The 26,209-nt window shown below is 51.7% G+C and overlaps 1 protein-coding gene across 4 annotated transcripts in view; it reads right to left on the reverse strand.

The window, feature by feature from the left end:
• Positions 1-26,209, reverse strand: part of TBC1D22A (TBC1 domain family member 22A) — a 316,566-nt gene that overhangs the window by 236,440 nt on the left and 53,917 nt on the right. The gene's annotated exons all lie outside the window — the stretch shown is intronic.

The raw sequence follows: 26,209 nt of genomic DNA on the forward strand, positions 1-26,209 counted from the left end.
GTTAAGAATCCGCCTGCCAATGTAGGGGACACGGTTCAAGCCCTGGTCCGGGAAGATCCCACATGCCGCGGAGCAACTAAGCCCGTGTGCCACAACTACTGAGCCTGCGCTCCAGAGCCTGTGAGCCACAACTACTGAGCCCACGTGCCACAACTACTGAAGCCCATGTGCCTAGAGCCCATGCTCTGCAACAAGAGAAGCCACCACAATAAGAAGCCCGCGCACTGCAACAAAGAGTAGCCCCCGCTCGCCGCAACTAGAGAGAGCCCGTGTGCAGCAATGAAGACCCAACGCAACCAAAAATTAATTAATTAATTAATTAAAAGAATGAATTATTAAAAAAAAAAACTTGTGCACAGCAAAGGAAGCCATCAACAAAACAAAAAAACAAGCTACTGAATGGGAGAAAATATTTGCAAATGATATGACTGATAAGGGATTAATATCCAACATATATAAACAGCTCATACAACTCAACTTAAAACAACAAAAAATCCGATTAAGAAATGGGCAGAAGAGCTGAACAGACACTTTTCCAAAGAGGAAACGCAGACAGCCAACAGGCACGTGAAAAGATGCTCAACATCGCTAATCATCAGGGAAATTCAAATCAAAACCACAGCTAGATATCACCTCAAACCTCTCAGAATGGCTATCACCAAAAAAAGAACACAAATAACAAATGTTAGCAAGGATGTGGAGAAAAGGGAACGCTCTTGCACTGTTGATGGAAATGTAAATTGGTGTCAGCCACTGTAGAAAACAGTACAGAGGGTTCTCAAAAAACTAAAAACAGAACTACCATACAATCCAGCAATTCCACTTTTGGGCCTTTTCTCCAGAAAAAAAAAAACAACGCTAATTTGGAAAGATATATGCACCCCTATGCCCCTATGTTCACAGCAGCACTATTTACAACAGCCAAGATATGGAAGAAACCTAAGGGCCCATCAACAGACGACTGGATAAAGAAGATGTGACACATATATATACAATGGATTACTATTCAGCCATAAAAAAAAAGAATGAAATCTTGCCATCTGCAACAACACGGATGGACCTAGAGATTATCATACTAAGTGAAGTAAGTCAGACAGAGAAATACGAATACCATGTGATATCACTTACATGTGGAATCTAAAAAGTACAACAAACTAGTGAATATAACAAAAAAGAAGCAGACTCACAGATATAGAGAACAAACTAGTGGTTACCAGTGGGGAGAGGGAAGCGGGGAGGGGCACTATATAGGGAGGGGAGTAGGAAGTACAAACCATCAGGTATAAAATAAGCTACAAGGGTATATTATACAACACAGAGAATACAGCCAATATTTTATAATAACTATAAATGAAGCATAACCTTTAAAAATTGTGAATCACTATATTGTACACCTGTAACTTAATATAATATTGTATATCAACTACACTTCAATTAAAAAAAGAAGGGAGGGTGGAGAGAGAACCGGGCTGTGCCGGCATTCATCCCCATGGGACAGCTTCTCACCCCGAGGGGCAATTCTTGTCCCCATTTTACAGATGAGGGGGTGATACTCAGCTGCCTGACTCTAAACCAAAACTCGTGGTCTTTCTACCACACCTGACACGTTTAAGACGGAGAAAGACCAAGTGTGCCGCAGTGGGCATCTCTACAAGACACTGGGACTGGGGACGGAAGCTCAGGAGAGTGAAAACCAGGAGGATGTGAACCAAGCCAGGGAGAACTACAAGAGAGAGGTGGGAGACTTCGATGACGCACGGTGGGCACCAAATAAAGGTGGGCAGAGCAGAAGCGAGTCAGGGGGACCTTCAGAGATGGGGGGGGCGGGTCACAGAAATCCCGGGAGAAAAGCTTTTCCAGGTGCAAGATGCTTCAGGTCAAAACAAAGACTGCAAAGCCATCACTCAGGCAGGAAAAGGACAGGACAGGCCTGCTTTCCAGACCTGCCCGGCCCCCAGCTGCTCCCAGCCCACTGAGCAGAGCCCTCCATGCACCGCTGTGCCTCTGGGGCCCAGTCCACAGCACGTGCTCCAGAAGCACACGCTGGAACAGGGACCTTTCCTCGTGAGGCTCCCGTCTCCACCCACAACACCGGAAACTGAACTCACTCCTCGGCTCCCGGTCAGCTCTCAAGCACCACTGGGCAAATGGGACGTCTCTGGTGACCTCCGAAAGGCCAGTTTCGGCAGAGCGGGGAGTGAAATCCAGATTTCAGGCAAAGGGCACTTAGAGGACACTCTGTGCCTCCAGCCATACCTGGAGGCAGCCGCAAGCGAAACCCACAGCCCCAAACGAGGTGTGGCAAGCTGCCAGCCAGAGGAAACGTCCCGGCAGAGGTCAAAGCCAGGCACGTGGTACAGTCACAGACCAAGGCACAAAGACCCCCAATGAAAGGAAATGACGTTTTTCCAATGTTCAAAAATTCTTATGCCCCAACTTCCATGTGATGCTGATTAGCACGTCTCTGCAAGCAGGTGTCTAAATACCTCTCTCACCTGCTTTCAGCATTGCTGAGTTTCTGCTCAGACCCTAGAGGTACCTTGCCTTCGTCTGCTCAGGCTGCTAGAACAACAATACCAGAGACTGTGGGTTTCTAAACAAGAGACATTTATTTCTCACAGTTCTGGAGGCTGGAAGTCCGAGATCAAGGCACCGGCAGGTTCAGTAGCTGGTGAGGGCCCCTTCCTGGCTCTTAGTTGTCTTCTTGCTGCGCTCCCACATGGGGGAAGGGCAAGGGAGCTCCCTGGGGTGTCTTTCATAAGAGCACTGATCCCATTCCTAAGGGCTGCATTCTTGTGACCTAATCACCTCTCAAAGGTGATCTCCTCACATCAACACCTTGAGAATGAAGGCTCAACATGTGGATTTGGGAGACACAAGCATTCAGTCTATAGCAGACCTGTAACATCCCTGCCCACCAGAAGCAGCTTAGAAACGTGACCAGGGCTGCGGATGGGGTGCAGATGGAGCATGAAAAAAAATCAGTGAACTGAGAGAGAGCCAAGGACAAAGGCGGAAAGAGGGAAAAGAGGTCTGAAAACACAAAAGGATGCTTAACAAGGGGCAAGTCAGCCCCTTCCAGCCTCTGGCTTTCTTCAGACATTTGCCTGCTATGCTCTTGGCCTTAAAGGCCCTTCAGAACTCTGCCCACAGCCAGGCAGAGCTGCCAGGGAAGCAGGTTCCCCACAGGAGCAGCACTGGGGGCCCTGGTGCCAGGCAAACAGACAGTGTCCAAGTCCAGCGGGGCCTCCGGGCCCCAGAGCCAGGCCAAGAACAAGCCCCCCAGCCTTCCACCCGCAGTGTCATCTCCGCCACAGCCTCGCCCCCCAGCCGAGAAAACAAGGACACACGCCACTGAGATCCAGAAGAATGTAAACAAGGCTCCCACCACAGACAGGACGATCCAGAAGTCTCCTGACTCTCTGCTGAGCCTCGAAGAAATGGGCCAGGACATGCTGGACCTGAATCGCGTCGACAGACCGAAGGCGGGGCAGATGCAGACGCAGCAGCCCCACGGGGCCCCGGAGGAGGGTCTGTCTGGCTCCCTGGGGGCCTGGGAAGCCAGGGGGGCGCCCGAGGGGGTGAGCAGGGGGTGAGGTGCCCTCTCCTCTGGATCTCTCTCGCCCACTCCGAGCAGGACAGGCCGCCCTCGGCCCGCACTGACCGCAGGCCACTGCGAGGCCCACAGCTCCCCCTGGGCGAGAGAGAGCTGAGCGCCCGGACAACCTGAGCCGAACAGCTGGCCGTGGCCTCGGGGGCAGGAATAAAGAAGAGGGCTGCCGGGCTGCCACCACAGCGCCCACGAAGCACCCTCCAGGCCAGCATGCCCAAGAAGCAGCCTCCCACCCTCAGCAAATGCCAAATGCACGACAAAGCGTGGACCCTGCGAAGGCCTCCACTGGGCCACGGCCACGCCGCTCCATGCAGCCGCTTCACCGGCGGCACGCGGAGCGCAGAAAGGCCGTGCTGACAGCCTCGAGCCCGGCAGCCGGCCGTGCTGGGCCTCGTGCGCCATCCCACCCGGCCCTCCGTCCCCAACTGCCACCGACCTGAGCACCGCGGAAGTCCCATCCCCAGCCCTTCCCCGTCGGCATCTCTTCCTGTTGAAGACAAGCTGTGGGATCCCAGCCGCCGCACTGAATGCCGGCGGCACACGGGGCCTGGGGAGCGCTCGCCGGCCTGCCTGCACTGCGTCCTTACGGGGCGGCACAGCGCAGAACCAGGAACCTGGATGTCATACGTCCTGGGGCGCTGCTGCCTTCAACCAGCGAGGGCCCTCCTGCCAGGCCGGCACCAGCAGGCCCTCTCCCCCGGAAGGGGTCGGTGGCAGGAGCTCTGTGACCCGCAGAGTGACACCTGCCCCTCCCCAAGTTCCAATCAGTGAGAGGGAAATGCCAGCTGTTCAGCCGGCACCTTGTGACCGTCTGACACTCTTCCTCACCCCTAACAGACTGTCACCCCTGCCAGGGCACAGCCCCTCTGCATCCCCTCACAGACAGCCCGCAGCAAACGCCAACAGGTACATTTCAAACTGGTTTTTTTTTTTTCTTCAGACATAATTCACATACCCTAGAATGTAAAGCGTACAAGTCAGTGGGTCCGAGCACATTCACAGAGTTGGGCGACCAGCACCACCATCTGATTTCAGAACATTTTCCTCACCCCACAAACAAGCCACGTTCCCATCGGCAGTCACCCCCCACTGCCCCTGCCCCCAGCCCCTGGCAGCCACCACTCTACCTCTGTCTCTGTCGGTCTGCCTGTCCTGGACATTTCATATCAATGTGGCCTTTCACGACTGGCATCTTTCACTGAGCAGGAAGTTTTCAAGGTGCATCCATACTGTGGCCTGTGTCAGGACTTCACTCCTTTGTACGGCTGGATAATGTTTCATCGTACGGATAGACGATGTTTTATGTATTTGTTCATCACTTGATGGGCACCTGGGTTGTTTCCACGTTTTCGCGACTATAAATAACGCTGCTATGCATAGTCACATATAAGTTTTTGTGTGGACGTAAGTTTTCAATTCTCCTGAGTATATACATACCTAGGGGTGTAACTGCTGGGTCATGTGGTAGCTCTAAGTTAAATTATTTGAGAAACCGTCAGACTGCTCCCCAAAGCGGCTGCACCATTTTCCACTCCCACCCACAGTGCATAAGGTTCTGACTTCTCCACATCCTCGTCAGCACCTGTTAGCGTCTTTTTTATTAGAGCCACCCTAGTGGGTGTGACAGGTACATTTTTTGAATGGGATAATGGTTATTTCTCAAACTCTTGGGTCTGGTTTTATCCCTCCCCAGAAGGGCTCTGCACACTATATTTCTACTGTGAATTTCACACACGCACACACAGAGTCACCAGGCTGGCATCAGCCCTCACACGTGCAGCCCACAACGCTGCCGGTGGGCAAAACACTCAACGGTGCGCCCCGAAAGCAACCACAGTGCTGGCCCCCTTGAGCCCGGCAGCACACGCAGCCCGTCTCCCGAGAGGGCGGGTAGGGGCCCCGCGCCGTCCTCAGCCTGGGGCTCACCCCCGCGCCATCCCCGCGAGCTCCAGGAGGGCAGGGGCTGCGGGCCGCCCACCGCACGCAAGGCCCGCCCCACAGCAGGCACGCAGAACAGCTGCGAGAGCCCCAACGGGGGAAGGAGGGCGGCAGCCCCACAAAGGTGGCAGCTGTTGCCGGGCTGGCTAACTTCCTCCAGACGTTCCCCGGGGAGCAAGCAGGGCTGGGCTGAAGTAGCATCACTGGCTGTCACCTACCTGAGCTCGTGCAAACTCATCTGGCTGCACGCGTGCGTAACAAGAGTAACTTAAAGGGAGACGGAGCAGGCGTGTTCCGCAACCCGCCACGCAGAGGGAGGGCTGACAGCCCAGCCGGAGGCGCTCCCCAGCGGTGCTCACAGCGCCGGCGCAGCCGCGTTCGCATCAGCACCCCATCGTGTCTTTGCGAGTCTGTCTTGAGGAAGTAAAAGCCCAAAAAGAGGTGCAGGACCAGTTCGATCCCTCCCTTAGAGAGAGGCAGAGACAACCAACGAGCCGGGTGCTGTGACCCACAGGCCTGGCTGTCCCTCTCCTGCTGGGATGCAGGAAGAAGGTGGCTGAACCGGCCGTCCAGCCCAGGACAGGTGACCCAAATGAGCGGTTCTCTAGCAAAGACGACAGGGGCTGCGGCTTCGTCAACAGCAGGCTCGGGAGGGCCAAGAGCACGCGGTAGCTGCCCCGGGGGAGTAATGGGATCCCAGGCCATGGGAGGGGAAGAGACAGGCCCACTGCCTCCCACGTCGGTTCAGAATTCCGGAGAAAGGCTGACCCACAGACCCGGGGTCTAGGGGAGGAAGTCAGGTTGGTAAAGGGCCCTGCGGTCACAGCCGGGAATGGCCTGAGCTGGGGCAGCAGCACAATGCCAGCACCATTTGCGATCCAGAGGCCACCTGCCAGGCTGACAGAGACACACTTGGGTGGCCAGAGCCAGACCAGTGGGAGAATCTGCCAACAGAGTCTCTCTCCTGCAAGAAAGAATGTTCCGCTGTTGGAATAATCAGGCGCCCTGCCTGGAGCATTAGATGAACCGTGGCATTTGAGGCCCACAACCGACCGCCTTTGAGACAGCCCACCCTTGCTTTCCTTACAGGTGAGGCTAAGGAATGTGTCCAGCGGGGCGGGGAAGGGGACGCATTGTTAAGGGTCCCCCTAAGGTCCCTGCCAACCGTGAGATGCTGTCAAGAGTTCATGAACCACGTCGTGAAGGTCTACGGTCTAGAAAGGAAGTGAGGAGGCCCCGTTACTGTGGACTGAAACCCACTCAGAAAGCAGCACCGGAGCAAAATACAAACTGCTCAGCCCTGCAGCCCAAAGCGTACGTGAGATCAGAGAAGCATGTCATAATGTAGCCAAAACTGTAACAATATTTACGACTATTTGCAACAGAAACAGTATGCAATAAAAAAGTAATATACAGGGCTTCCCTAGTGGCGCAGTGGTTGAGAATCTGCCTGCCAATGCAGGGGACACGGGTTCGAGCCCTGGTCTGGGAAGATCCCACATGCCGCAGAGCAACTAGGCCCGTGAGCCACATTTACTGAGCCTGCGTGTCTGGAGCCTGTGCTCCGCAACAAGAGAGGCCACGACAGTGAGAGGTCTCTGCACCGCGATGAAGAGTGGCCCCCACTTGCTGCAACTAGAGAAAGCCCTCACACAGAAACGAAGACCCAACACAGGCCAAAAAAAAAAAAAAAAAAAAGTAATATACAGTAACAGCACAAACATCAGCACACAGCTCCATCGACGCCAACCGAAAGCCCCTGCTACTGAGGCAGAGGCGATAAATATTTGTACCAGGGAGCCTAAGGGGTCTGCCCAAGCTGCCGACGGGGAGGCTGAAGGCCAGGGGCCCACCGTGGGCTCCCAGGACCCCACGGCCTGCTCTGAAACCAGGACCAGGTCGGAGCTGCCTTGGCAAGGGAGCGCTTAAAATTCACACACGACCTGCTTTAAAACTCACTGCAGTTAGTCACAGACCAATTTATGGGCCCAGAATCAACTGCAGATGGTCTGCACTCACTGCCTTCCGAAAGGCAGGCCCTCCTTCCCTGTTCTCCTGGGTCCCTGACGGCAAGCTTCTACCGCGAGATTTATACTGCCCGGGGCGAGCGGCCCACAAGTTCCACTGGCATACTTAAAGAGCTCTTCTGAACCCCCTCCCTACCCTGGGGTTTTGGGGAGAAGGGTGAAAGATGCAGAACGGAATTCAAAGGAAATGTTTCAGAGCCACACTTAACGAGCAAAAACTTCCCACTGCAAAGGCATTGCCAGGTAACTTAGAGCAAGTTCACTCCCCCAACTAGTTTCCCGTCTCCTCATCCTAAGATGGGACTGTCACCCAGGAAGGACAGCCACTGAGGGCAGAGGTTTGGGGTCTTCCCCGTGAGTGTGTACCACAGAGACCCCCTTCATGCTCTGCTAGTTTTCACTACTCCCCTAGGAGCTATTAGAACAGGCCCTTACATATTTTTAATGTTTTATATAGAAATGTCCACTTGGAACTGAACCTTTTTTCATTTCAAACCCCACTTCCACCCATCCCCCCCCGGAGTGAGTGGGGTCCCTTCTGAAAACACAGGGCACCAGCGAGCTTGGTCGCCTTGAGTACAGTGTCATTTGTACATCTTGTAATGAAGGACTCAAAAGTCCTACTTGGGAAAAGCACGAACCTTGAACACCATCAGCAAACCCGGCGAGCATGGCTTAAGATCACAGAAAAAATCAGCGTACCACCGCATCTCCTTACAGTCGTGTAAAATGGGGAGGGGGCGTGGGAGGAGAAGAGGTACCACGAAAAGGCAGAGCAGCAGCATAATGCCCTCCACTAATAATTCCCAGTGTACAAAAATATCTATGAAAAACAGAAATGGGGGAGATGACAAATCATACCAACCAAACCCATCTAACACCTAAGGCCCTATCAGAGGTCTCTTATCTAACACCTGAGGCCCTATCAGAGGTCTCTTATCTAACACCTGAGGCCCTATCAGAACTCTCTTATCTAACACCTGAGGCCCTATCAGAGGTCTCTTATCTAACACCTCAGGCCCTATCAGAGGTCTCTTATCTAACACCTCAGGCCCTATCAGGGGTCTCTTATCTAACACCTCAGGCCCTATCAGGGGTCTCTTATCTAACACCTCAGGCCCTATCAGGGGTCTCTTATACCTAACACCTCAGGCCCTATCAGAGGTCTCTTATCTAACACCTGAGGCCCTATCAGAGGTCTCTTATCTAACACCTGAGGCCCTATCAGAGGTCTCTTATCTAACACCTGAGGCCCTATCAGGGGTCTCTTATCTAACACCTGAGGCCCTATCAGAGCTCTCTTACCTAACACCTGAGGCCCTATCAGAGGTCTCTTACCTAACACCTCAGGCCCTACCAGAGGTCTCTTACCTAACACCTGAGGCCCTATCAGAGGTCTCTTATCTAACACCTCAGGCCCTATCAGGGGTCTCTTATCTAACACCTGAGGCCCTATCAGAGGTCTCTTATCTAACACCTCAGGCCCTATCAGAGGTCTCTTATCTAACACCTCAGGCCCTATCAGGGGTCTCTTATCTAACACGTCTGGCCCTATCAGGGGTCTCTTATCTAACACCTCAGGCCCTATCAGAGGTCTCTTATCTAACACCTCAGGCCCTATCAGAGGTCTCTTATCTAACACCTCAGGCCCTATCAGAGGTCTCTTATCTAACACCTGAGGCCCTACCAGAGATCTCTTACCTAACACCTGAGGCCCTATCAGAGGTCTCTTATCTAACACCTCAGGCCCTATCAGGGGTCTCTTATCTAACACCTGAGGCCCTATCAGAGGTCTCTTATCTAACACCTCAGGCCCTATCAGGGGTCTCTTATCTAACACCTGAGGCCCTATCAGAGGTCTCTTATCTAACACCTCAGGCCCTATCAGGGGTCTCTTATCTAACACCTCAGGCCCTATCAGGGGTCTCTTATCTAACACCTCAGGCCCTATCAGGGGTCTCTTATCTAACACCTCAGGCCCTATCAGAGGTCTCTTATCTAACACCTCAGGCCCTATCAGAGGTCTCTTATCTAACACCTGAGGCCCTATCAGGGGTCTCTTATCTAACACCTGAGGCCCTATCAGAGGTCTCTTATCTAACACCTGAGGCCCTATCAGAGGTCTCTTATCTAACACCTGAGGCCCTATCAGAGGTCTCTTATCTAACACCTGAGGCCCTATCAGGGGTCTCTTATCTAACACCTGAGGCCCTATCAGAGGTCTCTTATCTAACACCTGAGGCCCTATCAGAGGTCTCTTACAGACATCAGTGGACGTGCACACCTGAGGGGCTGAGGCTCCTCCCAAAAGAAGTGCTCTGCCTTCTAGACCCACACCAGACATCCCAGGTCCAGTCACGCTGTGTCCCAGAATATCTACCATAGTCCTCACACACGGAAATCTGAACATGAAGCCTTGAGCCATAAGACCTAACAAATGTCTCCAGGTCAGGGCCCCCCAAACCCAGGGTCTCCCAAACAGAGAAAGGGACTCTACAGAACTGGTTTTCCAAACTGCAAGGCCTTCCACCCAATTAGCCAAAGATCACTTGAGTCACTGACTCCCAGGGAAGGCTGATGCCCCCGAGATCCAGCCCCAGGCTGTGGACTCCACGCCAGAGTCGGTGGAGGGAAACACCTTCCTGAAGGGCCTCTCCACCAGCACCATGTGCTTAAAATAGCAGGAGATTTTTCTTCTTTTTGGAATGCATACTGAAGAACAGAAAGGTGAAATGACATGATGTCTGGGATTTGCTTTGAAATACTACAGGCAAAGGGGAAGAAGGAAAAGAAAAAAGGGCCGGATGAGCCGATCACAGCAGAATCTTGATCATTGCGGAATCTGGGTGATAGGTGGATCGGCTTCACTGTTCTGTGCTCTCGACCTCTGCGTGTATTTGAAATTTTTCATAACAATTGTTTTAGAGCGCGAGAGCAGGTGGAGGTGGCGCGAACCTGCTGACAAGTGATGGATCACACTCCCACCTTGGAGAGCCGAGTCTGTTTCCTGAGGAACGGAGTGCCCCCCACCCCCCCCACGAACTGCCTTCTCCAACCCCAATATCCCCCGCAGTGCATCTACTCACAGGCCCAAAGCTCGGGCAGGGAGGCTGTGTCTCCGCGGCCGATGAAACATCCACGCGGATGGAGGTGCGCTAAGGACAAGCTCACCCCACACGTCATCCTCGCGAAAAACCACAGCAGCCACCGCTCGTTCACCTCGCAAGTGGGACAGCCACTGCCACACACACCGTGGAACGTGTGCGTGGCTGAGAGACACGAGCAACGGCGAGGGAGCAGAGCACCAGGCACGCTCTCCCTCCCCGGCTCCTCGTGGCCCACTCCACGGCGTCTGCCTGGCAACAGCACCCAAAGGCAAGACCCCTATTTCTTGTCCCAGACAGACGGAGGTCTAAAAAGCATCTTATCTTTCAAACAGAGCTTTCTTCCTCTAAGCCAGCACCCCAGCCCTCCCAGAGCCCGCGGCCCCACCTCACCCACTCTCCGGCGGGCTGCCGCCTGCAGTGTGACTGCAGCGAGCTGCACGGTCCTCCCGGGGAAGGCCCGGCGCCAACACCTTCTTCCTGGGCGCTGGCGACCTGACGCCCGCGAGAACGCCAGACTCTGACATCCCCAGCTTGCAACTAGTTCACGATCATCATTCTATCACTTCCAAATCAAAGAGCCTAATATTTCGAGCATAATGATTTTAAGGAGCTCAACAATTTCTTTGCGTGCATTATTCATTTTGTGACACAAAACTGTTATTTCACTGAGATTACTGTAAACCGCTACATGAAGAGCTGGCTTGCGTGAACAATTAAATGATAGATATGATAAACTAGATTTATAAGCTTTACGTTCCTATAACATAAACTCCTTGAATGATTTAACTCAAGAGAGCTAGAAAATTCTTTCCAGACACCAGGTTCATGGATCTGCAGCTCCCCCATCAGCATTTACCAAAAACTGACTGCAGACTGAAAAGAAAAATCTTTAATAAAAGGTTTAATATTACTATGGTAACCCCAGCAACTTGTTTCAAAATGAATAATAGCTCCGTTAGGTGCCTCATTAAAATTTTTTCAACCAAATATTGCCCTTAATCTTCTCAATGGAACAAAAGACGGATTCAGAACCCACGTCCAAGACTGGAAACAGCGTCAGGTACACCCGTGTGCCAGGCAGCTCAGATGAGAAAGTGGGGTCCTTCTCCCGAAATAATTCATGAGAAACCCTGGTATCTCATTTTATGCTCTTTTCTCCACTAATGAAAACCAGGAAGGCATCCGTCAGTCCACCAGCACGGCTCTCCGCTGACGCCAGGGAGCTGTGCCCGCGGAAGAAGCGGGAATCCAAGACCAGCGACGCAGGGCCCCGGGCGCCGGGCCCACACGGGGCTCTGCTGCCCGGACGGCTCCGGAGCGGAAGCACCTGGGAGTCAAGGCCTGACTGCAGGAGGGGACCTTCGACACCACCTACCCGACACGTCCTCTGCCGCATAGGTGCTGCGCCCCCGGGACAGTCCAGGGCCCGCTGTCCCAGCCCCGGCTCTCCGGCTCTGCACTCGGGAGCCACGCTGGGGCCACGCGCCCGCGACGTCGCTCGGATTCACAGCCCGGCCTCGCTGTGCTCGACCGCCAGCCACGGCGACGCTCAGCTCACAGGTGGGTGGGGAGGCTTCGTCGTGCCCGCGACCGGGGCCGTGCAGAACCCTGCGCCCGGCGACCCCGTCCAGGACCGCCCGGCCCCACCCTGCCTACTCCGCTCGGGCCGCGCCGGGCTTCTGACTGGCCACCCCCGGCCCGCACAAGCCGCCCCAACCCCACGCCCACCGCGTCCCACCTCCACGCTCAGGGCGCGGCGCGGGCCCCGCCTGACGACACGCCGCACAGCCGTTCGCCACGAGGCTCCCTCGCCAGCTTCGTGACCACGGCCACCCCACCGGGCGCGGGGGAGGTGCCTGCGCAACGCCCGGGGGTGGATAAATGGAGGGAGATGGGGCCGCCCAGAGGCCTGACGGGTGCACATCCCTCTGTCACAACTAAGCTGATAAACCTCTCAAAAGAGGGGAGAGAAGAGGAGGAGGAAGCACGCAGCCGGGGGTCCCGTTCTCAGCAGCAGTTCAAGGGGGCTCACTGGCCACAGCCTTGGACACAGGGCCCGGCGCGTCTCCACGGTCACCCCACACTGAGGCCGGCCACCCCGCCAGGCCCACAGTCCTGCAAGTGACGGCCAGACACGGAGGCTGTGCGACCCCGTCAGGGCTGGACAGCCCACAGACACCTGGCTTGGGGTTTCTGGACGCCTCCCCAAATGCTCACCGGGCGTGACTCGGTCTGCAGCGTGTGTGTCTGTCTGATGGACTGGACGGAAAGCATCTGTCCTGTCCTTACTGACACGTGAGGGGCCGTCCTGGGGACCCGGGGTGGCGCGAGGTCCTGCTTACGGCACAGCACTGGTTCTCCCGGGCGAATCTTCTAGGAACAAGATGCGATTTCCTCCCTTTAATACAAAGGAGGCTTGGCCCTTCTTCGGCCCAGACAACCAGGCTGCTGGACAGGCCAGTTGGCTTGGTTCACTCCCCATGTGCCCCTCTTTAGCTGTTAATAGTAACCCCTTTACCCTGAAAACAGATGGTAAATGATATGGCCCCCTACAGAGAACTTTCCAGAAGTCTCTAGGAGTCAACCGTAGAATGAATGGCGCCCCAGCTCTGACCCAGTTCCCAACGTGCGCTGCAGCCACCGTGCACTCCTCTGGGCACAGATAACAAGGGGATGCCTTTCGGCAGCTCGATAACGGGACGTGGTTAGCATGCGAGCCGGCTTTACAGCGGAGCCAAGGGCCTCAACCATGTGGCATCCCAGGGTGAACGGCTCACAGAGCACCGTCTGTGCCAGTCACTTCCTACCCACTGCCGCCCTCATCTCAGCAAGGCAGTTATCACCATTCCTATAAAAGCACATATAATGATAACGATAATGTCTAACATTTACCGAGTGCTGCTCTGTGCCGGAACTGTTCTGAGAGCTGCTGCGTGCCTGAGCACTAAGGCTCAGAACGAGCTGAGGAGACAGGTATCATTACTGCCACTCGACAGATGTGGACACTGAGGCAGAGAAGTCAGCGATCTTTACTGCCCCCCACCATCTCCTCCACCCAGCAGAACTGGCCCCGCGCCTGTGCCCTGAGTCACCACACCCCTCAACCATCTCATAAATAAGGACACTGAAGTTTGGGAGGTCAAGACCTTGCTCAAGTTGCAGAGTTAGCGTGAAGAGAGGGAAATCTTGACATCCAGAGCCACCACACTGAACAGGTGGACGAAATGCATTTCCCACCAAATGCCTCAGGCACACACAGCATCCTCTAGGCCCTACAGATGCTCAGAGGACCAGGACACCGCGGCCCCAGAAACCCTAGCCCCGACCACTCTGTCCTCTCCTTCCATCTTCTCATAAGCATGTGCCGCGCACCGCACTCAGTCCCCTTCTCATCCAGACGACCCAATCGCTGCTCAATTCACCAGCAACGTTGTCCAGGCACCAACCTGGGCATACAGAGGATCATCCATGCTGCCCATCAGCTCAGGAAAGGATTCCTGCACACGAACCTATTAAGTTAGTAGAAGAAAAGAAATAATAAAGATCGGAGTAGAAATAAATGAAATAAGAAAAAAACTTTAAAAAAAAACAACAGAAAAGATCAGTGAGGGAGTTCCCTGGTGGTCTAGTGGTTAGGATTTGGCACTTTCACCACTGTGGCCTGGGTTCAATCCCTGGTTGGGGAACTGAGATCCTACAAGCCACACGCATGACCAAAAAAAAAAAAAAACAATTCAGTGAAACTAAAGATCTGCTTCTTTGAAAAGATAAACAAAATTGATAAACTTTTAGCAAGACTCATCAAGGAAAAAAAAAATAGGGCCCAAATAAAATCAGAAAGGAAGGAGAAGTTACAACTGACATCACAGAAATAAAAGAATAAGAGATCACTGTGAACAATTATATGCCAATGAAATAAATAACCTAGAAGAAATAGATAAATTCCAGGAAATGTACAATCTCCCAGGACTGATTTATGAAGAAATAGAAAACATGAATAGGGACTTCCCTGGTGGTGCAGTGGTTAAGGATCTGCCTGCCAGTGCAGGGGACACAGGTTCAATCCCTGGTCCAGGAAGATCCCACATGCCGTGAAGCAACTAAGCTCATGTGCCACAGCTACTGAGCCTGTGCTCTAGAGCCCGCAAGCCACAACTATTGAGCCCATGTGCCACAACTACTGAAGCCCACATGCCCTAGAGCCTGCGCACCACAACTACTGAGCCCACGAGCTGCAAATACTGAAGCCCGCGTGCCTAGAGCTCATGCTCCGCAACAAAAGAAGACACCGCAACGAGAAAGCCCACTCACCGCAACAAAGAGTAGCCCCCACTCGCTGCAACTAGGGAAAGCCTGCATGAAGCAATGAAGACCCAACACAGACAAAAAAAAAAAAAAAAAAGAATGAAAATATGAACAGACTGATTACCAGTAATGAAATTGAATCAGTTATCGAAAAAAATTCCCAACAAACAAAAGTCCAGGACCCGACTGCTTCACAGTTGGATTCTTCCAAACATTTAAAGAAGAGTTAACACCAACCCTTCTCAAACTATTCAAAAAAATTAAAGAAGGAATACCTCTGAACTCATTCCATGAGGCCAGCATCACCCTGATACCAAAACCAAAGACACCACAAAAAAAAAAAAGGAAAGAAAGAAAGGAAAAATTACAGGCCAATATCACTGATGAACATAGATGCAAAAATCCTCAACAAAATAATAGCAAACCAAATTCAACCGAAAGGGACTTCCCTAGCAGTCCAGTGTTTAAGAATCTGCACTTCCACTGCAGGGGGCACAGGTTCAATCCCTGGTTGGGGAACTAAGGTCCCACATGCTGTGTGGTGTGGCCAAAAAAAAAAAAAATTCAACTAATATATTAAAAGGATCATACAACATGATCAAGTGGGATTTATCCCAGGAATGCAAGGATGGTTCAATATCTGCAAATCAATGTGATATACCACATTAACGAACTGAAGAATAAAAATCATACAATCATATCAATCGGAAAAGCTTTTGAAAAAATTTAACATCCACTTATGATAAAAACTCTCAACAAAGTGGGTATAGAGGGAACATACCTCAACATAATAAAGGCCATTTATGAAAAACCTACAGCCAACATCATAATCAGTGATGAAAAGTTGAAAGCATTTCCCCTAAGGTGAGAAACAAGACAAGGATGTCCACTCTTGCCACTTTCATTCAACACAGTATTGAAGCTTCTAGCCACAGCAGTAAGACAAGAAAAAAAAAAAAAAAAAAGGAAAGGACTCCAAATCAGAAAGGAAGAAGTAAAACTGTCACAATTTGTTGATGACATGATACCATATAGAAAACCCTAAAGATGCTACCAAAAAACTATTAGAACTAATAAATGAATTCAGTAAAGTTGCAGGATACAAAATTAATATGCAAAAATCTGTTGTATTTCTATACACTAACAAGAAACTATAAGAAAGAGAAATTAAGGAAACAATCCCATTTAGAATTGCATTAAAAAAAAAAGCTAGGAATACAGCTAACCAAGGATGTAAAAAAGACCTATACTTGGAGACCTATAAGACATTGATGAAATAAACCAAAGACAATACAAACAAATGGAAAGATATACCATGCTCATGGATTGGAAAAATTAGTATCATTAAAATGACCATATTCCCCAAGTCAATCTACAGATTCGATGCCATCCCTATCAAAATACTAATGGCATTTTTCACAGAACTAGAACAAATAATTTTTAAATTTGTGTGGAAATACAAAAGACCCCCAACAGCCAAAACAATCTGGAAAAAGAAGAACAAAGCTGGAGGTATCATGCACCCTGATTTCAAACTATACTACAAAGCTACAGTAATCAAATCATAGGTAAATGGAACAGAAAAGAGAGCCCAGAAATAAACCCACACTTACATGGCCAATTCAACCACAGCAAAGGAGGCAAGAATATACAATAGGGAAAAGGCAGACTCTTCAATAAACAGTGTTGGGAAAACTGCAAAACTACATGAAAAAGGATGAAACTGGAGTACTTTCTCATAAAATATACAAAAATAAACTCAAAACAGACAGAGAACCTGAAGGGACATTCTTCCAGAAATGAAATGCAGAGGGTCAACAGGCACATGAAAAAATGCTTAACACTGCTAATCACCAGGGAAATGCAAATTGAAACCACAATGAGATATCACCTCAAGCCTGTTGAAATGGCTATTATCAAAAAGACAACAAATAAGTGTTGGCAAGGATATAGAGAAAAGGGAACCCTCCTGCACTGTTGGTGGGAATGTAATTTGGTACATCCACTAAGGGATACAGTGTGGAGGTTCCTCAAAAAATTAAAAATAGAACTACCATACAATCCAGCAATTCCACTTCTGGGCATTTTTCCAAACAAAACAAAAATACTAATTTGAAAAGATATATGCACCCCATGTTCACTGAAGCATTATTTACAACGTCTGAGACATGGAAGCAACCTAAGTGCCCATCAGTAGATGAGTGGATAAAGAAGATGTGGTATATTATATATACGATGTAATACTACTCAGCTATAAGAAAAGAATGAAATTCTGCCATTTGCAACAATGTGGATGGACCTAGAGGGAATTGTGCTTAGTGAAATAAGCCAGACAAAGACAAACACTGCATGATTTCACTTATATGTGGAATCTAAAAAACAAATGAACAAACATAACAAAACAGAAACAGAGAACAAACAGGTGGTTGTCAGAGAGGAGGGGGTGTGAGGAGGAGTGAAATAGGTGAGGGAGACCAAGAGGTACAAACTTACAGTTATAAAATAAATGAGTCACGGGGATAAAATGTACAGCATGGGGAATGCAGTCAAAAACACTGTAATAACTCTGTATAGTGATAGATGGTGCCTAGACTTACCTTGGTGATCATTTTGTAATGCATAGAAATATCGAATCACTACGCTGTATGCCTGGAACTAACATAGTGTTGTAGGTCAATGATGCTTCAATTTATTTATTTATTTTTAATATTTATTGATTTATTTATTTGGCTGCACCGGGTCTTTCTTAGTTGCGGCACATGTGGTCTTCGTTGCAGCATGCGGGAACTAATTCCCTGACCAGGGATAGAACCTGGGCTCCCTGCATTGGCAGCACAAAGTCTTAACTACTGGACCACCAGGGAAGTCCCTGATGCTTCAACTTAAAAAAAGGAAAAGACTGTGACATTTTTTTTTTTTTTTTAAAGTTAAGGCACTGGCAGAGGGAGTAAAGTGGAGACAAGCCCGATTCCTCCCTCTGGCAGGTTCCTGCACCCTGGCTCGGGCTGATTCAGCCCAGAGAAGGGAGGCCTTCCTCCCCTTAGCCTGCAGCTGCTGTTTCGCCCAAAGGCCAGGCTCCAGAGGAACCAGACCGCTCACTGCTCTGTAGCCGCCTGCTTCTTCGGAAGTACCACCCCGTCTCCACCCACAGGAGCTCAAACTTCTCTGCCCAGCTGTCACCTCCTCCGTGAAAAAGTGTTCTGATCACTTCAGCCAGACCGCTCCTCCCTCCCCTGAACTTACAGCCTTTCCCACTTGCTCCTTGAGCCTTATCTCACCCAGGAGTCAAGTCCCCAGGACAGGACAGGGAGCTGAGAGCCCTGTAGGCAAGGCCTTGGGGGCCCAGCATGGGAACACACTGTGGGACTCAGTGAGGGGCAAGGAGTTGGCAATCCAGGCCGACTTCCAGCTGCCAACCTTGAAAGGCTGTCAGGAGCTTGAAGGTGGCCTAGCAGTTGCCATGTCTCCGTGGCCCTGTCTCCAAGCCCTCCCAGGCAGGTCTGTCTCACTGTGAGTCCTCTGCCTACAATTCAAGGGTGTTTACAATGGGGCTTGAACTGTGACCTTCAAGTTTAAACAACTTAGCTTTTCACAAGTACGGTCAACTGAGTTAAAAGGCACGTAAGTGGTGGGACTTCTCTGGTGGTCCAGTGGTTAGGATTCCAGGCTTTCACTGCCGGGGGGCCCCGGGTTCGATCCCTGGTCAGGGAACTAAGATCCTGCAAGCTGCGCTGAGCAGCCAAAGGGGAAAAAAAAAAAAAAAGTTCACGTAAGTGCTTTTACACGCAGCAAGCAGGGATTCCAGATTCTGCCTAGTTGGCACATATATAAAATTGAGACAGTGTGAGACTAACACGAGTATATGTTCCCAATAACCTGACCATTCCGAATCATAGCCGTAATTGAGATTCACTCTCCATCCTCAAACCTGGCCAAGCCTCCGGGACCCCTTCTCAGTTCAGCGAGATCTCAAAGCACCTGTGTGTTTTGTTCTCTCTGGGCCTCCACTGACTCGTAAACTCATCCTGGAAGAGAAGCCCCCATGCGGCTTAGCAGGGGCCCAGGAGGAACAAAAAAGGCGCAGCATCGAAGTCCTCGCCTGGGAAGGTCTCTGTTCCCCAAGAAAGGAGTTCTCCAATTGCTTTCGTGACTTGTTTAATAGCTTGTTAGCACCAGATATCCAGGAATTAACAATACAGTTATAATTTATTTCAGCAGAATAAACATCAAGGCAACTTTCTTAAAGTCAACCTTTTATTAAAATATTTTCTTAAAATAGACAACCTATTTTTAAAGAGACTTAACGTTTTTCATAGGTCATAACTGAGACACCATTCACTGAAACACAGCAAGACTTCAAAGAGACCAAGTGATTTCTCTGTGCACAAGCCCACAGGTCCTTCTGTGGACCTGCCCCCCGGCCCCGGGGCACCTGTGTCCAGGTGGGCCCCTTCCCTGCATTCTACTCAAATGCAGCCCCACCAGCCTCCATGACCCCGATCCAGGAGGTGACTTGAAAAAGGAAAGGAATGACAGAAACACTGACTGGCGTCCCCAAACATCCTGCACTTCCAACTGACAGCCTTCACCCCATTAGCAAGAACGTGCCTGGGACGTCCCAACGTAGCCAACACCAAATGGCAAGTATCAGTGGGTCAGCTCGTTTTCATATTTAAAATATTCCAACAATGCAGGCTTGTCCTTCACTTTACTGACTCTGCCACAATGATCTACGGCCCCTTCTCTTTCAAACGAATTGCCAAACAGCATTTTATCGGGGATTTCCTCTAAAAGGCAATTGGAGGTTCCTGCAACACAATCTGTAGGCGTGTTGTTTCCATTTATTTTAATTTTATTTATAGCCTTCTGCCCAGAGCCCGTTGGGCACAGGCGGCTATAAATCACACATCACAAACACAGTGCTGCTTTGCTCCTCTGTTGGTGCTGAAATATCAGGGGATTGTTTGGTGAGCTCTAATATGAATACTAATTACTTTCTCAATCAGACCATGGGTGTGCACTCACTTGAAAAACTGCAGAAAACAAAATTTCATTGTATACTAGATATGATCTTCAACCAGAGGACACTAGGAGTGCCCTACCTGAGAAGGAAAATGGCCCGCGGGAGGGGGCATGCACTCTGGACCCCGAGCACGGGGGCTGAACTGCAGGTTTGGCCTCGCTCGCTGGATGACCTTGAGGCAAGTTCCTTGATCTCTGTGTTCCCTCCACTATTAATCAAAATGGTGGCCAAGAGAATCTACTCTGGAGAATTTGCTGGAAATCAAACGAGAAGCTCTACAGAGCCTCCTGAACTATGTCCCCCGCCACGCGGCAGGTCGGGGGCGGGCTCTGCCAGACCCCTCCTCTTCGCCCCCGTGTGTGATGCTGGGCCGCCTCACCCACCTCGGGGCTCACGGCACCAGCACCACACACCCAGTGCCAGAACGCCGGCCCTGCCCAACCTGTGCCTCCCCAGGTGGCCTCCTGCCCGACGAGGTCGCTGCCAGCTAGCCGGCCCCAAACACCAGCAACGCGGCCACGCTACTGACCCTGCGGGCCCTCGCTCCATCAGTGCCCTCATCCTGGCGACGCCGCGGCCCTCCGAGACAGCCCTCGTGTCTTGTACTTCTCTGCCACACCGCTAAGTCCGCGTGCCCTCCTCCCTCGCGCCTATCTCACCCCGAGTCCAGCCTCAGCCCTGCACGCCACCCTCCACGCGCCGCCAGAAGAGCTGCCTGAACTATGTAAACCGGCTGCCCGGTAGGCTCTACTACAACTTCCCTACAAAGGGCTATGTGTTCCTGTCCACTGAGGCCGGCCTCGGCCGTGTGCTAGCCTCTGCCCAATGGAACACGGGTGGGTGTGACACACTGTGACCTGGCGAAAGCTTTACGAGGCACCCAGGGTTTCCGCCAGCCCCTGGCTTCCGCTGTCCGCCCAGAGAACGGCCCTGGATGGACTCTGTGCTTCCAGACCAGGGCCTGGGCGGGGGACACACAGAGCCACAGCCCCGCCGCAGCCCTGGGACCTCTCGCCCTCGGAGACGGGAGGGCTGCTGGTGAAGCTGCGATGGCTGCTCGTCGTTCAGTGACGGGGGGGGCCTGCCCTCTGGAGCCGGGCGGTGGGAGACGGGTGGGGGGACACGGGCCAGCCTCCGGCCCAGCCGCTCGCCCCAGCATCTGCACCCGTGCCCGCTTCGGGGCAGCTGTGCCGACACCCGCAACGCCCTCGCACAGCTCCAAATACGTGGTTCGCAGTATTTTCTCCCAGGAAAGCGGCTGTCCACCCGCCCCGCCGTACCCTCCGCTATCGGGAAACCGTCTCCCCCCTGACCCTTTCCTCCCGAGGGCACCGTGCTCATACCGTCAGGGACACAACCTGTCTCTCCAGCAGCTGGCAGCACCCAGGCAACGGGCCTGTCTCACTTTCCTTTGCATCCCCCACTCAGTTCACCGTGCCCAGCACGGTTGGCACTGAATCTGTTCATTTGCAGGAGTTTTTTTTTTTTAAGATTTCATTATTTAGAAATACCGACACATTCAGTTTGCATAACATCATTTCCGTCTGCACACATATCACTGAATTTCAAAGCTCTGATCCCCAAACAGTCAGAGAGACAATTTTGGAAAGAGAAGCTGAGATAACCTCAGAAATCGATGGAGGGGACTAAGAGGCAGGAGACGTTAGGAGGCACAGAAACGCCACTGTCCCTGAGGCTGTGAACAATAGCTGCATTATCGCTCCCTACCTTGGGCAAATCAGGCCATTGTAAATGTTTATTTTATGACTCAGTCTCTCATAAATTATGCAGGAAGACTCTCTTAACCTGGCTTTTCCCTGGCTTTCCAGATGCAGTATTAATTCGACAGCAATGTTAAGTAGATGTACTCTCTCCATGCTGGGAAGTCAGTTATAGAAGTTTCGTCTCTGATCAGCGGCAAAAACAGAGATGACTTCGTGAAAGTCACGGAGCTCAGAAGAGAGACGCCTCAACAGAACATTCTACTTGAGGTCCCCACACTTCCCAGGCCATCAGGGACGCTGAAGTCCAACACACGTATTTTAAGAAATTCAGAATGCCCCCAGGCTGCCGAAGTGCCTGCTCACTGAGCGGACGGTGGGGTCTGAAACCCACGGGATGCAGCCCTACGCCCAGGGCCACCGCCCAGACCCAGCAGCTGTCAGCACAGGCATCCCACCAGGACGAGAGGGGAGCTGCCATCCGGCCTGGGACTCAGAGATGGCACAGGGGTGCCAAGGAGCGGCGGGGGGAGCCCAGCCGCGTCAGCAGAAGCAGGGAGGCCGAGGGGGCCAGGGGACGCCACACGAGGACAGGACCCGTCCTGCCTCGAATCCTGGTCAGGGAACTTGGTGACGGCGTGACCTCAGGGACCCTGCCGGCCGTTCCCGTGCCTCCAGCTCCTCGGCTAAAAGGGAACAATAATAGTACCCACCACACAGGTTGTTTTAAGCACGAAATTAGATACATGAAGCACTCAGAACAGGCCTGGCAGGCAGGACATGTGCACCAGATATCAGGGCTTGTGTGTGTGCACATGTGTGTGCGTGTGAGTGGCACATTCAAAGAGAGAGACGATCCCGTGGGCTAGAGGAAGTGAGTGGCAAAGAGCAGCCCATGACAAGGCAAGAGGGCAGGCCAAGGCCAGACAGGGAAGGGCCTGGCCTCGTGTCCCGGGCTAAGAAGTCTGAACTTTACCCCTGAACCACAGCAGCCAATCAAAGGCTTTGAAGCGGAAGCTGACAGAGGCAGACGGGCGTTGTCATCAGACCACATGTGGCAGGTGGGTGGGCAGAGGAAACAACACAAGAATGATCCAGGCCAGAGAGGGCAAGAATCGGAACTGGCACAGTGGCGGTGGGACAGAGAGATGCAGGAGACAAACTGATTTCCCCAGCGACCGGGCAGCGCTCAGCAGAAAGGGTGCTGCTACAAGCAGAACGTGAGCACCTAAGAGAACAGCAGGCCGTTCAAAGGTTTCTGGCCTCTTCATCCCCCGACCCTGTACCTTGCTTCCTGGAGAAACCACAAGGCTGCCTTTTTTTTTTTTTTTTTTTTTTACTTTATCACCTTTACCTACATTTATTAGTCCTGGATCAGAAGGGAAGAATCACGCTCAACAACTGTGTTCCAACTCCATACATTCTCTGAAACAGGAAAAAAACACCCTACAACCTAGTGCTGGCTGTAGGAAGGCCTGTGCCATGTTTCAGGTGGGCACAGGGACTCAGGCAGCCCTGCCCTCAAGGTGCTTCTAATCCCAGCGAAGGCACAGGAGAAGTCTGCGGTGCTATCTTCTGGGGCAGCCTTGCTGAATCAGACACGGCCTAACGACTGTCTGGGGATGGGGGTTTTTTGTCGGGGGAGCGAAGGGGGTAAGCCTACGTCACCACTTGCATGAAGAACTGCAGGCGTTTGAACTCTGCTCATGCCGTCTGCTGGGACGTTCTGTGCAGATAAGACAGCCAAGACCTAGTGAAGCCTTTGCCGATGCCCCGGCAGCAAGTGGCCTATTGTCCCGGAGACCCCAGGGCGCTTCAGCCAGGCTCTCTCAGGGCCCTGGCATCAAGTGTCAAGGGCCCAGCAGGAACAGAGACCCACCCCGACCCCGGCACAGCCAGGCTGCACACGAGCCCACGATCACAGCCTGCCCTGGCCCTGGGCGGGGACACCACGCCCCTCCACGTGAAGGGGGCGTCGGAGGGTAAGGAACCAGATCCCACCCTCCACCTCCCCGAGGTCAGTGGCTGACAGGCAGGGGCGAGGTCCGTGGGAGCCCCACTCCCCTGTGTGGCAGCGGTTGTGCATGAAGAACATGGCGGGACCTAGTTCTAAGCAAACGGCACTGCTGAACCGTGTAACTTATAAATAGATCTCGAGGAACATTTTAACATAATTTGCTTTCCAGGCACAAAGAACCATGTCAATCAACTCTACAACGCGACGAAGGCAGGAGTCTCTGTTGATTGCTTTCTGGCAAAGGAAGAAAAACAGGTTTCACAGTGAGCTAATCTTTCACACACACAGAGGCACACATGGAAAGGAGAGCTGAAACTGGCTGTGCGTTTCCATTTATTCGTTCGACAATTACCTGAGCGCGAACCGAGAGCCAGGAGGCATCCTGGACACCGCGGCCTCGACCTGTATGACACTTGGAAGCAGAAAAACACTGGCTCCCCTCCCCACAGCTGCCCAGCCCCGGGAAATTGCTGTCAACAGCCTCCCTATAGGCGGAAAAGAGCAACCCTGAGGATTACATATACGATTACACACATGATGGGCCCGGCTCAGACTCTCGATAAACAAACTTGGTGGTAACTAACAAGATCAGGGGAGTAAGAAACTAAAGGCTTTAGGCTCCATCAACTGCAGTCTGCACGTGAAAATGTCACAGATGGTTCCCCTCCCAGGAAAGCTGAGCATCGCTGAGCAGGGGGAGGGGACGAGCCTTTAAGACAGAGGGAGGCCTCCCCACTTAGACACTGCTGGACACTTACACGGGAGAGATTAAAGGAAAGCAGATCAACCCAGTGTGCAGCTCACACACCAAGTGACTTAAGGAAACTCCTTAAAAGAGAAACTCCAACTCAGAAATGACTATGACTACGTTTCAGGGTGGTTTGTTATTTTTTAATAAATCTCCTTAGCACCCAGCGTGCTAGAGAAATCAACCAACCAAGTGACTGTGGGCTGAGACATTCCTGTAACTCCATTACCAGATGATGCTTGATTATCGTACTTCTTCCATTCTGAAATGACACTGATTAGCATTTTAATTGTTCAAGAATGTGTCCAGGGGCTTCCCTGGTGGCACAGTGGTTAAGAATCCGCCTGCCAACGCAGGGGACACGGGTTCAAGCCCTAGTCCGGGAAGATCCCACATGCCGCAGAGCAACTAAGCCCGTGTGCTACAACTACTGAGCGTGCGCTCTAGAGCCCATGAGCCACAACTACTGAGCCCGTGTGCCACAACTACTGAAGCCCACGTGCCTAGAGCCCGTGCTCCACAACAAGAGAAGCCACCGCAATGAGAAGCCCGCGCACTGCAACGAAGAGTAGCCCCTGCTCACCGCAACTAGAGAAAGCCCGGGTGCAGCAACAAAGACCCAATGCAGCCAAATAATAAATAAAATTCCTTAAAAAAAACAAAAACAAAAACCAACTCATCATGATCTTTCCTGGCAAGGAGTTACCGCATAATTTATGCCAATGTGGAAAACAAATGTCTCCACATCTCCTTTCTGCTACCAGCATCCAGTAGGACAGAGACGTGAGGCAGATGAGAAGGCAAAGCCGAGCCGGCCCTTCTGCATGGCCTGTGCGCACAGGGCGGCGGCAAGGGGGCGAGGGGGCCTGCGCTGAGCCAGCGATGGGCGGGAGCAGAGGCAGCCACACCCGCCACAGGGAAACAGGGTCAGACATCTGACCCCCGGGGGAAAAAGGCGCCGCCTCATTCTAAGCCAAAATTTAGGCAAAAGTAGTATTACCCAAGGAGGGCTTAGGAAATGAGGCATTTGTACCTGCAGCCAGTGGACGCTCTGGAGTCTCAGGGGGTTAACACAGTCACTGTCTAAATAACTTAAACTCGACTGCTGGACATCGTAATCCAAAAGAAAAACTTCCCTTCGCCGCCAGGAATTTCTTACTGACGTGGTACCAACATAGAGTCCACGGTACTATTTACAGCTTGTATACGGAGTATATACTGAATTTATAATATGTTAAGATAATACTTTGTATATATTGGAATAATAAGTAAATCCTTAGAATTTTTTTTTTTAAGATTTTTTTTAAAGTCTTTATTGAGTTTAAAAGCAGCATTACAATACTGCTTCTGTTTCGGTTTTTTGGCCCCGAGGCATGTGGGATCTTAGCTCCCCGACCAGGGATCAAACCCGCACCCCTGCATTGGAAGGCGAAGTCTTAACCACTAGACCACTAGGGAAGTCCCTAAATCCTCAGAATTAATTTCGCCTGTTTCTCTGCACGTCCTCGGTGTGGCTACAAGAACGTGTGAAATCACAGACATGGCTACAGCGACATCTTCCCCTTGGGTGGTGCTGCCCGAGACCACTATCCACGTCACCTGAGTCACGGCACCAGGTCTCGTTTCACCTTGCATGTTGGTGGCACCCAGCAGGTGCCTGGACCAAAAGCACAGTTAACCGATTGAATTAAATCAAGAATTCAAAGAAAG

The sequence above is a fragment of the Balaenoptera acutorostrata genome, chromosome 11 (genome assembly GCF_949987535.1).
Source record: "Balaenoptera acutorostrata chromosome 11, mBalAcu1.1, whole genome shotgun sequence".
Classification (NCBI taxonomy): domain Eukaryota; kingdom Metazoa; phylum Chordata; class Mammalia; order Artiodactyla; family Balaenopteridae; genus Balaenoptera; species Balaenoptera acutorostrata.